The sequence below is a fragment of the Cyprinodon tularosa genome, unplaced genomic scaffold, assembly GCF_016077235.1.
Source record: "Cyprinodon tularosa strain WSP-4 unplaced genomic scaffold, ASM1607723v1 ctg222, whole genome shotgun sequence".
Lineage (NCBI taxonomy): Eukaryota > Metazoa > Chordata > Actinopteri > Cyprinodontiformes > Cyprinodontidae > Cyprinodon > Cyprinodon tularosa.
In genome coordinates, this window is record NW_024038830.1 from 724,129 (window position 1) to 740,907 (window position 16,779).

The following is a 16,779-nucleotide window of genomic DNA, read 5'->3' on the forward strand; positions in this document are numbered from 1 at the left end:
ATCATTGGACTGAATGCATCATTAGATGCAGAGGATGCAGTAAATGAGTCTAATCTAAAGGAGCATATCTTTGTTCAGCTGTCGGGAATGGAAGCTTAGTGGTATGAAGGTGATATATCATTATGTATTTATGACCCCCTAATTTTCACTGTTAGTGGAATATACACAAAAGAGTTACATTTAGAGCATACTGATACAGATAAGGGAATGAAAAAAAACACACAAAACTGCTAATTAGTAATGCTCGTTAGGCCAAAATAAACTGCAGCTAATCAACCCGGAAAACATGAAGAGAGCACCTATAATCAGACGTTAGCGAAAGAAACAGCTGCAGAGAGCAAATTGCACTTTACAAGTTTTTCCCTTCCTACATTTACAACTAAAAGCTTTTATTAGAGCTTGATTCAGTGCAGTAATGCTGAGTCCCTTTTTGCAACATCTGTTGTTTGCAGAAAAAGGGTTCTACAACAGTCTTTACTAAAATTAAAACAATTTTTTGTAGCATGCAGGAGGTATTTCCTCCCAAGAAGAGGAAAATAACCAATGTTTCTCAGAGTAATTAGTTAAGTAGTAAGATTGCATTTTTCACTCCTTTTTTTTGGAATGATGAACGTGCTTAGGGAATGCTGAGGTTTTTCTGTACAGCACAAATGCTCCCAGTATGACTGAATTTGTTGGAGAACACCAACAACGCCACTGGCTCGAGCCAAGGTGGTTGACTTCAACTTCCACTGCTTTGAGGTTTGATGAGAAGATCTTACAGAAACCAGAGAACTGATTTTCATCATACAAAGGAAGTACCCGGCTCCTTACTTAAAGGAATAGTACACCCAAAACATGATTAGCCTTCATTTTCTACTCACCCCCATGCTGAACAACACTCTGGAGTACTTTTTTGATATCTCAAATGCATCTGGAGATCTGGGAGGCTTCTTGCCGTCTGCTGACATTCAAGTAATGGAGGTCTATGGTGCCCGAGGCAGAAAGGTCCATAAAAGTCCACAAAAAACGTGTCAATATTCCTCCATACTGCTCGTCCAATGTATTCCAAGTGTCCTGAGTGGGTAGCATCCAGAATTTACTCGAAACGAAGTCATTTAGAATGTTTTTAGAGCATAAACAGTAGTGTATAGGATTTCCTGAAAGCGCGCGCCCGCACGTTCACGACGCTACGGAAGCCGGCAGACCAACCAGATGAAAGTGCGCATTCAGCGTCTGCTCTGCCGATAATGCAAGCGTAGAAGAAGAAATGTGCTATTTACCTGTTCAAAGAAAGAAACAATGAAAGAAAAATGTCTGAGGACTTCAGTGTTGAGGAAGAGCATGAGTTCTTTGCCGAGCTGAATGCGCACTTTCATCTGGTTTGGTCTGCCGCGGTTTCCATAGACTCGTGAACACGCTTTTAGGAAATCCTATACTGTTTATGCTCTAAAAACATTCTAAATGACTTTGTTTCGAGTAAATTATGGATGCTACCCACTCAGGACACTTGGAATACATTGGACGAGCAGTATGGAGGAATATTGACACGTTTTTTGTGGACTTTTATGGACCTTTCTGCCTCGGGCACCACATACCTCCATTATTTGAATGTCAGCAGACAGCAAGAAGCCTCCCAGATCTCCAGATGCATTTGAGATATCAAAAAAGTACTCCAGAGTGTTGTTCAGCATGGGGGTGAGTAGAAAATGAAGGCTAATCATGTTTTGGGTGTACTATTCCTTTAAGGGTTTGCTCACTGTTCTCCATAATGTTCTTCCTTTGAAATCCTCTCCAGAGCTTCTAGAGGAGTGCCTAGAACAGAACTAGTCTTGTTTATCAGCTTTTGGGGCTTTTTAAGATAATTTGCTCTTATTGTGTTACCCGAGCGAATGACAGTAGAGTAGATCACACTCTCCACAACAGAATTAGTAAACCACTAGTCAGACCTAAACCTCATTGAGAGTCGATTATGCAGATGAGCTGAAAACCTATATGAGAGTAACATCGTGGGTTCACAGTGACTGATATCCATGTCTGCTCTGTTATTCATCCCCTCTGGAGGCATGTGAGATCTATTCATGGATTCAGACAGCCACTTCTCTTAATTTGAAATGTACCAGATCCACTGTATTCTTCCTGTGCCTGCCTTCCCGGCTGGTCTTTACCAGGGGTTCACACAGACTTCTGCTGGGCTCATAATGAACGCGGTGCGGCTGTGGTGCAGCTGTGATGTGGGCACTGCAAGGTGCTGAAATTATTAAAATCAATATGTAGCCACAGATGTGGGACGCTGTGTGGACGCTGTGTGGCTCAATGACATGTTTCCCCTAAAAGAAAGTTTTGTTGGACGCAGGAGCAGTTTCTGCATGAAGCTCCTGAGCTTCACATGCCAAATAGGAAAAATCAGGAGCCAGACAATAAATTAAGTCCGTGTGAATTTCATAATATAAAAAAAAACAAAAAAAAACACAAGGACAGTGTGTCTATTGGAGAAGGAGAGGGTTATTTAAATGTACAGATAGAGTTTTCCAAAAGAACTAAAGGGATTGAGCGTGAACCCATGTGAACTTGTTTGTGTCTCTAGAGGCAGTTCTTCAGCCGGAGTCATAGCTGGACCAGCCTGGTTTCAGTGTGAGTGACTTATCGCTGCACACCCACACCGCATCTGCATTGTATTCAGTGTGAACCTGACGCTCATCATCCCTGACTTTTTTCCAGTTTCTAAAGACAATCTGAGTGACAGAAATTAGAGCTGCTCAATGCATGAAAATATAACTCTCCTAATGATGTAGCACCATGCAGGCAGTGGGAATTATCCCATTGACTATAACAGCTTCTATTTCCAATGGAGAGAAAAATGCAGGAATGATGGAGTCTATTTGAACCGGGGTTATCTTCTGGATGATGCACTTTAGTGAGGCAGTAATTTTTGCAAAAAAGGAGCCACTACTTGAAGCATGTATTGTACAGTATTCACACTACATGCATGCGCTCTTCAGTAAGCGTTCATTTCTGTTTAAAATATGCACTTTTTTTTTTCACTCAACAGATTTTCAGAAAAAAAAAATTATAAGACACAATTTTTGAGTTAAACTGATTGATTGCATCTTAGCAGTAGCTAAATGAAGAGTAGGACAACAATTTTATTTATAATTAGTGTTGTCGATGCCATTTTTTGGCCCTCATACGATACTTTTCAATAGTTGTTGCCATCTTCCTTGTTGTGCTTTCTCCAGCGCCATGCAGCTTTGTCATCACACCCTCAAAACCCCGCCTGCTTTGCATCCAGACATTCAAAACACATCTCTGCGTTGTGATTGGCCCGCCAGTTCTAGGGCCTGGGGCATCGATCAAGGCTAGACCAATCACAGTCAAAAATGATTATGGGGTGGGGCTAGTTTACTAGGCTAGGAAAAAGACTAATACAAAGTGAATCCAGTACAACTTTTTATTGCCCACCTGGATTGGGTGACAATAGTTGAATAAAGTTTTGGCTCTCAAAATGGTATCGGTGCCCTATTTGTTGGTACTCGCCGATACCGATACCACCATTTTAGTGCTGGATCGGGGCCCTGCCCAATACTGTTATCAGTATCGGTGCAACACTATTTATAATACATATAGTTCTTGTTGCCATTTTTATTTTCTTTTAACTCTAAATCTGGTTTACTGTCGCTTTTGTGACAAACGTAACAAAATTTTCAGTTCATCAATATTTAGAACCTAGGTCTTCAAAAGGGGGTCCACAGAGTTACTGCATGGGGTCGCAAAAGTTTTGGTTGATTACTTTTTTTTTTTTTTTATATTCCCCCCACAATTTTTTCCACTAATTGAAATGTCTTTAAATACTCATTAACTAATAAACACCTTTCACTATAGTGGGCAGCTCCATCTTACTGAGGAGTGGAGTCCGACGTGGTTTTTAGTTGTACAGTGTGAGCACATAGATCGCATCAGAGCGTCGGGCCGAACATAAATTGTTAGCTGCAGCTGCGTGCAACGGTTGAAAAAAATCGCACAGCGTACGCCCGGCTTAAGACGTCGGGGTGCCCTAAGCAACTGCAGTCTCTGCTTACCGATAGTTACACCATTGCCGATACCACAATTTAAGTGCAGTATCTGGGTCATGCACGATACCGGTATCGTTGCAACACTATTTATAATAGATGGGGGGCAGGAAGGGTCATGGCCATCCTTAGCAAATCATTGGCCACCCCTACCATTTTTTTCTCTCAAGTAGAATATTCAAAACAATTTAATTTTATATATATTAACAAATACTTGGCAACAAAAACACTGTGGTCAGGGGCTGCTAGATGGGGGGCCTGGGGTGGCCATGGCCCCCTTCTGCCGATACCACAATTTTAGTGCAGTATCGGGGCCATGCACGATACTGGTATACTGCGACACTATTTATAATACATATAGTTCTTGTTGCCGTTTTTATTTTCTTTTAAGTCTAAATCTGGTTTACTGTCGCTTTGGTGACAAATGTAACAACATTTTCAGTTCATAAATATTTAGAAGATAGTTTGTTGACTGCTGCCTTAAAATAGAGCCTCCCAGGCAGCAGATCAGTGAAATAATTTATGTTTCATTGAGGCTCAATTTACTTGCAGTTGGATAAGATCTACTGAGCAGGGGCGGAGCTAGATGGGGGGCAGGGGTGGTCATGGCCATCCTTAGCCAATCATTGGCCACCCCTACCATTTTTTCTCTCAAGTAGAATATTTAAAACAATTTAACTTAATATATGTTAACAATTACTTGACAATAAAAACACTGTGGTCAGGGGCGGAGCTAGATGAGGGGCCCCTCACTGGCCAATCCTGTGGCCACCCCTACCATTAATTTCCCTCTAATACAGACAGTGGCAGCAGTACTACTCTCAAGTGGAATATTGAAAACATTTTATTTTTATGTGGTTAATTATTCACATCAATATACTAACATTAAAAATAAGTGCATAATTCACCCTCTTTTAAAAAAACTTCATTTTGTGTTATATATGCGGTAAAATAATAAAAATAGACGCCGGGTGCCCCTAAGCAACTGCAGTCTCTGCTTACCGATAGTTAAACCATTGCCGATACCACGATTTTAGTGCAGTATCGGGGCCATGCACGATACTGGTATCAGTATCGGCGCAACACTATTTATAATACATATAGTTCTTGTTGTCGTTTTTATTTTATTTTAACTCTAAATCTGGTTTACTGTCGCTTTTGTGACAAACATAACAAAATTCTCAGTTCATCAATATTTAGAAGAAACTTTGTTGACTGCTGCCTTGAAATAGAGCCTCCCAGGCAGCAGATCAGTGAAATAACGTCATGCGCTTTCCAGAAAGCGTTTGGCAAAGTGCTGCTGCGTATGAAAGCTCTGGTCAACCTCTCGGTCCTGCTGGAGCAGACAGCGGGCTTCTTATGGGAGGGATGTCCTGCATGTGAGCGCAGACAGACAGCGCATGAACATTATCTCCTCATGTCGCTTCGGAAGTAGGTCACCGCTCCCCGATCTGTGCAGCATGTCTGCAGCCGCTGCTGCTGCTCGCTCCTCCGGTCACCGTCCGTCTCTTCGGGTCCGGATTGAGGTTCGGATCTAAGACGGATCCGCGAAGCTGCGTCACCCGGAGGGACTGAGGAGGTAAACGGAGTGAATTCGGTCCCAGCTGGAGCTGACCGTGTCCTGCTGCTTGATTCGCTTCATGCAAAAACTCCGCTGCTGTCGGAGCTTCTGCTGCTTCTAGTAGAACCGATGTTTACTTCCTTATGTCCAGCAAAACCGAGATGTTTCTAGTGTTTAATTTCTTTGCATGTTTTATTGCTGCCTGTGGAGCTTTCTGGTTTGATGTTACTTCTGATGTAACATCCTGCTTGCTGTCAGATTAACACCTCGCACCGCTGTGGGCAACTAAGCTCCCTGAGGCGAATCTCCTTTATTTCTGGATCATCACAGCCTTATTTGAACCCACTGATACAAACGTTCAGCTCAGTGGGATCATGCGTGGATGTGGGTGTGTTTGTGGCTGTTGGTGGAGGATGGTGGCTGCAGGAAAGTGGACTCAGATCCCTACAGGAGCGCTTTGCTCTCATGGTGACAGCTCCACCACGTCTCTCCATCCTTCATCCTCCTCCTCCTCATCCTCCTGGAGATGAGGCTACAGTGTAATACGCCATCAACAGGAGTGGGGGAGGAGGGGGGGTCAGCACCACCCAATTCATCTGTCATTGAGGCTCAATTTACTTGCAGTTGGAGAAGATCTACTGAGCAGGGGCGGAGCTAGATGGGGGCCATGGCCACCCTTGCCACCCATACCATTGTTTTTTTTTCAAAGTAGAATATTCAAAACAATTTAATATATATAATATATATAATTAATATATAATGATATAATATATAAACAATTACTTGACAACAAAAACACTGTGGTCAGGGGCGGAACTAGAAGGGGGCCATGGCCCCCCTTAGCCAATCATTGGCCATCCCTGTGGCCACCCCTACTATTTTTTTTTTAAAGAAGTATATTCAAAACAATTTAATTATATATATATATATATTAACAATTACTTGACAAAAAAAATAAATAACACTGTGGTCAGGGGCAGAACTAGATGGGGGGGGGGGGGGGGGGGGGCAGGGGTGGCCATGGCCACCCTTAGCCAATCATTGGCCACAATTAGCCAATCATTGGCCACAATTACTTGACAACAAAAACACTGTACTGAGATGCTTCTCATCAAACCTGCTGCTCTCAGTTTGATTGCAAATTATCCCTAACATTTAGTTTGAGTTGCATGAAAGGTTGCATTTGCATTTCCTTCTAATTTTAGCTTTCCATGTTTTGCATTCACTGTAGTTACTCTTATAAAGTTGCTTTATGTTGTCATAAAACAGACCTTATTTTTATATCACTAGATTTCAACATATGTCAATTTAAATCCCTTAAAAGTGGGGTCTTCAAAGTTTTCCAGGCCAAGGACCCCCAAACTGATGCAGAGATCGAGCAGGGGGCCCCCTAATTATATATATTGTATGAAATTGTGTTATATCAAACTAGTCCTATAGTCACTCTATTACAGATGGAGTCATGTAACAAAAGTAATTTCTCCCTCGGTTTATTAAAGTATTTCTGATTCTGATTCCTGGTTGATGGGACAGGTGTTGTGAAGGAAACGGTGCCCAGCTTGAAAGAGCTCCTGTGTGTCGCTGAATGTGTGCATTGATGACTGAAAGACATCTACTGCCTCCATTTATCTGTTTACTACAGTGTGTTGAATTCATGTTAATGTGTAGTTAAAGACATTTCAATTAGTGCAAAAAATTACAGGGGGAGAATATAAAAAAAGAAAATTTGTAATCGACTAAAACTTTCATGACCCCCATGCAGTACCTCTGCTGACCTCTTAGGGGTCACGGACCCCTGATGAAGACCTCTGCCTTACAAGACAGACAGACAGAAGTTACGAACAGAAATGCATTTGAATATCACAGATTTGTGTTCCTGCAAGCTGCTCCCTGAATTGAATTGGTGTTTACAAAGTTGCAGTAGCTAATAAAATATGGTATTTATTGTTTTGAATAATTTTTAAGTAAGGCGTTCACTCTAAACTTCTGCTGTCTATAATGAGGAAAGATGTCATTTAAACCTGTTTAAAAACTGCAAACGTTTCCCTGGCTTAGTTGACAGTAACTGGGGGGGAAAAAGTGGAGCAATATACGCTTAGAGAGAGGGCGTAACTCTGTGATGAAAGTTTGTGGGGACACTCCAACAGTGGTGACTGATGGACCTACAGTTACACAACCCAAAGGCTTTCATTAGGTCCTTGTATTTTTCATACATGAGCTCAAACATGTATTTATTGAAGGCTTTCCTTTTTTTGAGAAGAAAAGAGTACCACAATACACGGATATTTATATTTACTGATAGTTAGACAGATACTTTTTTAGTTGATTATTTATATAGGGTTAAAAAAAACATTATTATGTTAATTAAAAATTAATTAACAGTTGGTACTGATGCCAACAACAAAAGTGACATATCGTGCATCCCTGGTATGTACAGAGTTTAAATTCTTTCTTTGTTTCTTTGTTTGTTTCTTTCTTTCTTTGTTTCTTTCTTTCCTTCTTTCTTTTTTTTACTTTCGTCCGTCCGTCCATCGTTCTATGGATGGTTTCCCTTTAAGCTGCATTAGGGATTTAGAATCTTATTACAACATGTTGACAGCCAAAGCCCATGTATTGATAGGTATATTTCAGAAATTATTGATGAACTGATTTTTACTCTATTGTTTGTGCTTTAATTCTTTAGGTTTTTATATATTTGAATTTTAAAGGTATAGTGGAAGATTCTTTTTCTGGGTGGATCATCAAAATAAGTGGTCCTCCTAATTATCGGTCATTTGGGTGATATGTTTGAGTAAGGCCGTCCTACATGCTCTTCCCCATTTTCACTTACTGTTTGTGAGTCTGACATAGTGGGAAAATTGCAACTCTTCTCTTGGAAAGTAATCTTTATGAGCGATGCAAACAGCAACTTTTAAACAGGGATGAGGAGAAACAGGCTTGTGCATGTCCTTGCATGCATTTAATAAACGTTCCCTCTCGGGAGCAGGTACAGGGTTATGCATGTGCATTATTTATTTATTTTTTTTTAAAGTAGAGAGGGTTGGTTTTTCAAAAAATTTGCAAAAACCCTCCACTATATCTTTAAGTCCGTCTCACCTGGTAATCTGACTCTGCATCTGTTTCGAAATTAGCTGGGACAGTATTTCTTTGTCTTGATGAATTACAAATGACAACAAGATATGTTGCAGTTTAAATATAACATAGTATGTCTTGTAATCTTTCTGCACTGCAAAAAATAGAAATCTCAATAAGTTATTTTTTCTTAAAATAAGTGCGTTTTTCCTTGATTTGAGAAGGTAAGTAAGACACTTTGCCAATGGAACAAGACAATTTCCTTTTAAAATAAGAAAAAACAATTTTTTCTTCTTATTTCAAGTGCATATTATCTAACTATCTTATTTTAAGAGTGAAAATACTCATTCCATTGGCAAATCATCTTATTTACCTGCTCAAATTAAGGCTAAATATCCTTAATTTAAGCAATTTTTTACTTATTTCTGGATTGTTTTTGCAGTGTGGTAAACTCTGAGATATATTTTATTTCATGTTGCATATCTCGGTAAATCTTTTTCACCTTTTAACCTGCAGCTATTCCTGCTTGTGTTTCTGTGCTCTGCTTAAAAACTGATTTATTCACCTGTCTTCTATCAAAATTATGCCAGAGAAACTTATTTTCATGATATCTAGAAGCTCTCCAGTCTGATTATCTGTTCTTTGAAAAAAAAAACATGATATGTGTTCAATTTAATTGTAACTGTGGGTCATAGTCCTCCATGGTTCTCCTCGACTGGAATTTGTTTTTCAAGTTTGAAGACGTTTTGCTTCCCATCCTGGAAGCTTTTTCAATTCAAAATGTCAACATTGGCGTCGAGTTCCAAGCTTTATAGAGTAGCCCAACAAAGCTTTGTTTGGCATAGAAAACATGGGAATTGAACCGGAAGAACAGGTCTAATTTAAGGTCTTTGTTAGCTTGCAATACCCGATACTGATTGGCCTGTTTTTCAGTGTAGTCCTGTTTCTCTGACTGTAACTGGCTGGATGTTCTCTCTTCATCCTCTGACATGGGAGCTGGCTCAGAGCTCGTCTGCCTGGCTTTGTGTTTCCCGGACGGGGCCGCCTGTGGAGCTGGTTGACGGTTGCCTTTTATATCTCCGCTTCTTACTGTATGTCTGCTTCTGTCTCCTTGAACCCCAGTCAGCCTCGGCAGATGGCCGCTCACACTGAGCCTGGTTCTGGTGGAGGTTTTTCCTCTCCACTGTCGCTTCAAGCATGCTTGGTGTGAGGACTTGCCTTCGAGTCAATGTGTCGATGCAATCAACTGGTTTTCCTTAGACAGAAAACTTTGAATCAATTTGATTGTATGGTCTGGTTGAACTGTAAAGTGCCTTGAGATAACATGCGTTGTGAATTGGCGCTATATAGATAAACTGAATTGAATTGTTCTATGCATGTGACTTAGACCCTATCATATCCAAATGATAGAGCCAAAATTAAAATCAAATGTCTTAAATCCGCTCCTTAAACATTATTGAAAGTATTTGAATGCTTTCATCCCAACTCAGTGCAAGTTCTCCCATGGGAATCAATTTGTGAATTACCCTGCTGAACTGCTACGTTTTCCCTAAATGTAAGTCATGAATAGGAGGGTATTAGACTGTGCCAGCTGTCTCTTTCTGCTTTCTACTCTTTCTGAATTGAGGGGACACATCAACCTCTGTCACTTTTTTAAAATAAGTTTAAATAAAAGATGTTGTCCCTGAAAACAGGGCTAAAAAAGCCTACACTCATGAGCTGGTATGATTTATATGAAAAACGACAGCCGCTAGAAACTGTTGCATTGGAGCACATCCTATGCAACAAGCAAGACGTCACTGCTGGTGTTAAAGACTAGTTGCTGGACTATATTACCCTGTTTCTAACATAACATAAAAAATGAAAATAAAAATGAAATAAGCTTCATTTTAATATCAAATTACATTACCTGTCCAGCAGAAAGTCAACAACCTCTGCATCTGTTTTGAAGCCGCATTCCCTCATAAATTGTTTCCACCTGATAAAAGTTGCACCAGTGTAGCCTCTCAGTTTTTCCCAGGTGTTACCTCTGGCTTCTCACTAGACAAAGTAGACCTCCATTGCAATAGAAAGGGGAGGGAAGAATGAGCTACAGTGGTTTTTATATCACAGATATAGGTAAAATGTGTAATGGTGCATTTAGACGGACTGGACACCGCCTGGAGTTCACTGTTCTGTATTTTAGATGCACAATGTTTACACCCCGGGCTGCATCATCAAATAAGCTGACATCCCACCCACGTGAAAAAAATGCAGCAGCTATACTGAATGGATAGTGGTTCATTAGTGCAGGTTTGTGTAGTTTAGATAGTCCTTTTTGTAAAAATGAAATGGGATAAAAAAATAAATAATTTGTGCTACTGTTGTTTTAGAGATAAAAAAGATTATTTTTTATCATCCAAAGGTAACCATCCCCCAATTAAGCTCCGAATTGAATAAAAGTTATATACATTTTCAGTGCTACTTAGTCTGTGCAGCTGAAACTGTCGTCTGTGCTGATTAGTTATTGCGTATCATTGCATGTCATCCCTGTGCTGGTATTGAGTGTCACAGTGGGCATGTCTACCTTATTTAGTATGTGGAATGATTGTTTAATATTTAGTAAATCACCAGCCTTCCAGAATCTTCAGTTTGGACCTGCCGTTATCCCTGGCAACCACAAAGCATTTCCTGTCAAGGTCTCGCTGTCGGTATTTCATAATAAAAGGACAGGTGTAACTTGGGTTCATCCAGAGCTGCATCTAGCTGACGCTAGGATTCTCCGGTACTTCCTTGTAAAAGTGCCCACGCAGAGAGCACTGATGCTGGGGAGTGGCAGTGACAAACCGAGCTCTGTGCTGGAGGTAAGGGAGGACAACGAACAGTCCTCCTAGGGCTAAAATAAAACAGCCTTTTTTAAAGCCACCTGAAAAACCTCTTAAGAGCATTCCTTATTTCTACCTTTGTTAACATTACTTATCTCTGCATTCCATTTTAAGTAAAAAAGGCTTCGCCTACAACTAGTCACTGATTGGTTGCCGTTTCACAATTTCATGGAAAAGTTAACCTTTTTTCAACTTCAGCAATCTCTCCGCTCTCTCCTTGTGGTGCTGCTGTTTGAGAACATCTTGGTTCTATCTAGTAGCACGAGAGCAGTGCTAGTAGATAACCATTACCATGTGGGAATCACCACCTGCTGCTTCTCCACCCTCCACGCACAGTTTCTATAGGGAGATTGATCAAATCTAGTGCCTTCGCCGCAGACACCGCACTCGGTCTGAATGCACCTTAAGACTGACAGGTTTGTTTCCTTTTAGCTACGTTGATCAAAAATGGCAACAGCGAGGCATCTCCCATTAGGTGCACTGGCACCTTACACTCAATTCAAATGAAATTTCAATTCAATTTATATATATATATGGCGTCAATTCACAGCACTTTACAGAGACAATTCAACCAGATTAGTCAAATTGGTTAAAAGTTTTCTATCTAAGGAAAACAAGCTGATTGCATCAACTCATTAACTCAACAGCAATCCCTTACACCAATCATGCTTGTAGCGACTGTGGAGAAGAAAACTCCCTTCTTAACCTTAAAATTTGGGTGAAAATTTTCTGATTGTATATATTTATAAATTACAAATTTTAAGCTAAGAGAAGGCTTTCATTATTAATGTGATGTTTTTAGACTTTTGAAAGTTCTACAAAGCTAGTCTGAAAAAAGATACCTGAATTTTATCTGTTTAAGGTCAGTTTGGACCTACTGTTGATGTTTGTTAAATGCCAGGAAAGGGAGAGGGATTGTTTTCATTTTTATTATTTTTTCTAATTCGCTTGGTATTTATTGGAATTATCTTTTTATTTTTTTTATTTTTTTGGACAAGGTTAAAACATTTAGTTTTTTAGTTGTTGCTCAAGTATTTCCATATAGCATTTCTTGCTTATTATGTCATCTATATTGTTAAGCTCACTGTTCCTTCTTGCAGTAGGCAACATGATGCTGCCAACTATAAGCCCATTTGTTGTTTTCCTTGCAGGATCCCCTTTTTTTTTCTTTCAAATATAATGCTGGTCATTAAGAACAAACTAGTTATTATCTTATTTTTGGTGAAAATCTTTCTTACCTAATGTGTTCTTTCAGTACTTGCAAGTAAATGCCTTGTTTCATTCTGGGTGAAGCTGTTAGCCGTAATAGCTGTAGCCAGCATCTTCAATAGGTCTTTGCCTTTGCTCTACGGTTGACTTGGACATTTTACACTTAAACGGATCCATCTCTTTATTTCCACAACATATCATACAAGGATGCAGAGGAAAACAGCATTATTATGTCTCTAAATTACTGCTTATATACAGTAATGTATCAAAGTTTGCTTCAGAAAGCTAATGCTTTTGCAGCTCTGTAAAAAAAAAAAAAAATGTAGGTTTTTTTATTTGTTTATCATTAAGAAAAAAAAAAAAAACATCCCCACAAGTGAATTTGGATTTAATATAAATTTATACCCACAAAAGCTGTATAGTTACCGTTTGAGGTCATCTTGGAGGCCGTGTCGCCTGAGGACAGACTGAGCCTCTGCAGTGAGCTACTGTCCTTCATCTGTGCACGCTTGTCCTATTCAAATGGAGCAACTCGATTTGATATCCACAGACAGGAACTCAATGTGAGGCTCCTTCTGTGCGCTTATTATGTGGAAATTAAATTTCGCCCTTATGGATTGTGTTTCATGGTTCACCGAGTTATTCAGCAATAATGACTGCAAGTCGGACTGATGGGATTGTTTGGAAATATCCACCAAAGGCAATCAAAGTCGGTTTGCAGTTGTTTACATGCATATCTCCGTGTGTGATCAGGACTAACGTTTATTAAAACAGACCACGGCTTATGAACATCTTGACTAAATCTTCTTTTTCTTTTTTCTTTTTTTTTTAACACTGATGCTGAAAAGATGTCTACTGTCTTCTCTCTAATCTTAAACGATCAGAGTAAAGCCTACGCTTATTTTTGGTCTTCTAACCCTTCATTTAGAGCCGCCTGAATGCAAGCTGTCATGGCGAAAATACAGCAATTTGTTGCTCACTTGGTCAGTAAATGAAGTGATGTGATCCTTGAGTCCATTCCTGAAATCTCTAATGTGTTTATGTGGCTCACTGTGGCAGGTTTTTAGCCAAAGCCAGATTTTTTTTCCCATTTAATGAACTGTATACAGGGAGAGTAAAGTTGTTAAGCTATTCTTTGAAGGGATAAAGCTAAAAAGTCAGTGCTGATAACAGAAACATTAAAAAAAGATCTAAGGGTTTATATTTTTAATTAAGAGCATAACTGGTAAAGCTCTGTCTGTGACTTTCTAGTTTAAGAGCCCCTAATGATAAAGATACGCATGTTGACTGAGTTTTTAGAGGTCAAGCAGGATGTGTGTGTCCCACATCAGCTGGAGGAACGATAATCCATCTCCTCCTGCTGCTGCAGATGAATTGTCAAGAACTCCTAGGGCTTCCAGGTCACTGCGTTAGGTTTCTTTGTGATGCAGGACAGCAGGGAGATGAGTGAATTACATCAAGTGCTTCGTAAAGCCTTTTCTTCTCTAAAGGTGCCAGAGATGGTTTGATGTACTTCACAGCAGCTTGTTGACATGGAAACCAAGGAGGGCGCTTGTGACAAGTTTCTGCCGCCAGTGTTTTTGTAGGAATGAGGATCGACTCCTGGCTAATTTCTACAGAAATCTGTGTTTTTTGTTTCCATTACTGTAGATTTGCTGCTTATTTTCCAACATGGCAGGCAACGATCCAAGAGTGGTCTGTTGGAGAGCCTGAACTAAATGATTAAATCCCTCACCTGCTGTATGATTTCTGTATAGCACTGAGAAAGTAAATGGCTTTAAAATGCTTTAACTTCTCAGAATTCCTTTGGTTTTTAACTGAATTATTTTGAAGACTTTTTCTGATCTTTTTTTAAGAGAAAGAAAAATTAGAAACTATTTTTTTCTATTCCACCATGTTAAAATTGCCCATATGCAAACCTTAACCACATCCCCCGACCCGTCTGCAAAGTTCCTCAGTCTTCATGATGCTGTTTGTTCACTAATGTTCTCTATAAACCTCTGAGGCCCACAGGGAACAGATGCTTTTGTATATGGAGTAAATTACACTTACATGGACTCTAGTTACTAATTAGGAAGGTCTAAAATTATTCTGCATTATACTGCATTTATTTAGAGGTATTGAAATAGGTGGTACTTAGGTAGGTGTATTTGTATTACAATTCAGTGCAAAGACAATTCAAAGTGCTTTGCATGAATAGGATAAATGCCCAATTCCACAACTTCCTGAACTTCAGCCAGCTCCTTTGTTTCCTGTCTTACATTACTGGACAGACTAATTATTCCAGGTATGTCTGAACTCTGTAACCATGAAAACACTGACTAAAAACACCTGGATTATTCACTCTGTCCAGTAATGAACGACAGGAAACAAATGTGCTGGCTGAAGTTCAGGAAGTCATGGAGTTAGGCATATAGCCTATTAAACTTAAAATAGAAGGAAAATTAAAGCAAATAAACATTTGCACAACAAATCTAAACTAATTATACCTCAAAGAAAGTTATAAACAAATGGGTTTTTAACTTCGACTGTTAAGAACTAATGCTTTCAGCACTTTTACAGTCTTCTGAAAGTAAGTTCCAGATAAGTGGAGCATACCTGTAGGAACTAAATGCTGCTTCTTCATGTTTGGGTCCACTTCTGGGTGGACAGAATAGGCTGGAACTAGAAGACCTGAGTGGTCTAGGAGGTTGATCCAATAAAAAAATATCTGTTATGTTTTGAGGCGCTGATCCAATCAGTGATTTATAGACTAACAATATGGTTATATAGTCTTTTTCTGAGATACAGGGAACCAGTGGATGGACTTCAGAACCAGGCTGATGTGCTCTAATTTCTTAGTTCTAGTGAGAACACGGGCTGCAGTGTTTTGGATCATATGCAGCTTTCTGATGGACTTTTTAGGCAAACCTATGAAGACACTGGTGCAGTAATCAATTCTACTAAAGATAAATGCATGAAGTTTTTCTATATCCTGCTTGGACATTAGTCCTTTAATCCTGGAGATGTTCTTCCGGTGATAAAAGGCTGACTTCATAGCTGCCTTTATGTCACTTTGAAGGTTCATGTCTGAGTCCATCATGACACCAAGATTTCGGCCATAATCAGTCATTTCTAGCTCTAGTAGCTGAAGCTATGAGCCATCTCTGGATCTCTCCTCCTGTGGTCCAAAAATTATTACCTCAGTTTTGCTTTTAAAATGTTTTCATGTGGGGGAAATTTTGCCCAACCACATATTGACATGTTCCAAGAATCTGGCCAATGCTCTTGGGGTCATATTCACCTGGTGACATTGTGATATAAAGCTGTGTTTCGTATGCATTCATACGTTAACTGATCTTGTTGTTTGCTATATTCTGACCCAAGTGGAGCATGTATGTATTGAATAGGAGGGGCCTTGAGGAACCATGCATGTGATTTTTCTGGTGTCTGATTTAAACTTCCCTGTTGAAACATAAACGTCCTTATCCTTCAACTAGAATTTCAAGTGCTGTACTGGAAAAGCCGACCCAGTTGTCCAGACGCTCTAATAAAATCAAGTGATCAACAGTCTCAAACACTGTACTGAGATCTAATAATCCCTGCAATGTGGTTCTTCCGCAGTCTGAATTTATATGGATGTCATTGAACGCCTTAATCCGGGCAGTTTCAGTACTGTGCTTGACAAGGAATATGGGGGATTTTTCTTGCCAAAAATCAAGAGCACACATATTCAATGTGAGAGCAGGATTTCCTCTGCTTGCATTCAAAACTTCCTTAAGTGTAAGGTTTCCATAACAGAAACCTGAGTTGAAGACAACTGGTCATTGTTAAGAAGGCATTTATCTGTCGAAACATAACCTTTTGGATAAACTTACTGATGAAGGGGAGGTTTGAGATGGGCCTGTAGTTCTGCAGGACCAATTTGTCAAAGCGACTCTTGTCCAGCAGTTGCTAGATAATTGCTGGTTTTACGTCCTGGGGGGAAACACCTGACATAAGGGATGTATTTATTAAATAGATCATATGCAAATTTTTAGGCTGT

At 39.7% G+C, this 16,779-nt stretch overlaps 1 protein-coding gene across 2 annotated transcripts in view; it reads left to right on the forward strand.

The window, feature by feature from the left end:
- Positions 1 to 16,779, forward strand: part of bahd1 (bromo adjacent homology domain containing 1) — a 56,764-nt gene that overhangs the window by 26,823 nt on the left and 13,162 nt on the right. The window contains exon 1 of one of the 2 annotated variants that reach the window (XM_038286188.1): positions 5,377 to 5,628. The exons of the other annotated variant lie outside the window; for it this stretch is intronic. The gene's annotated coding sequence lies outside the window, so the exon portion shown is untranslated. Of the gene's footprint in view, positions 1 to 5,376; positions 5,629 to 16,779 lie in introns of those variants that run through there. 2 annotated transcript variants of the gene reach the window in all.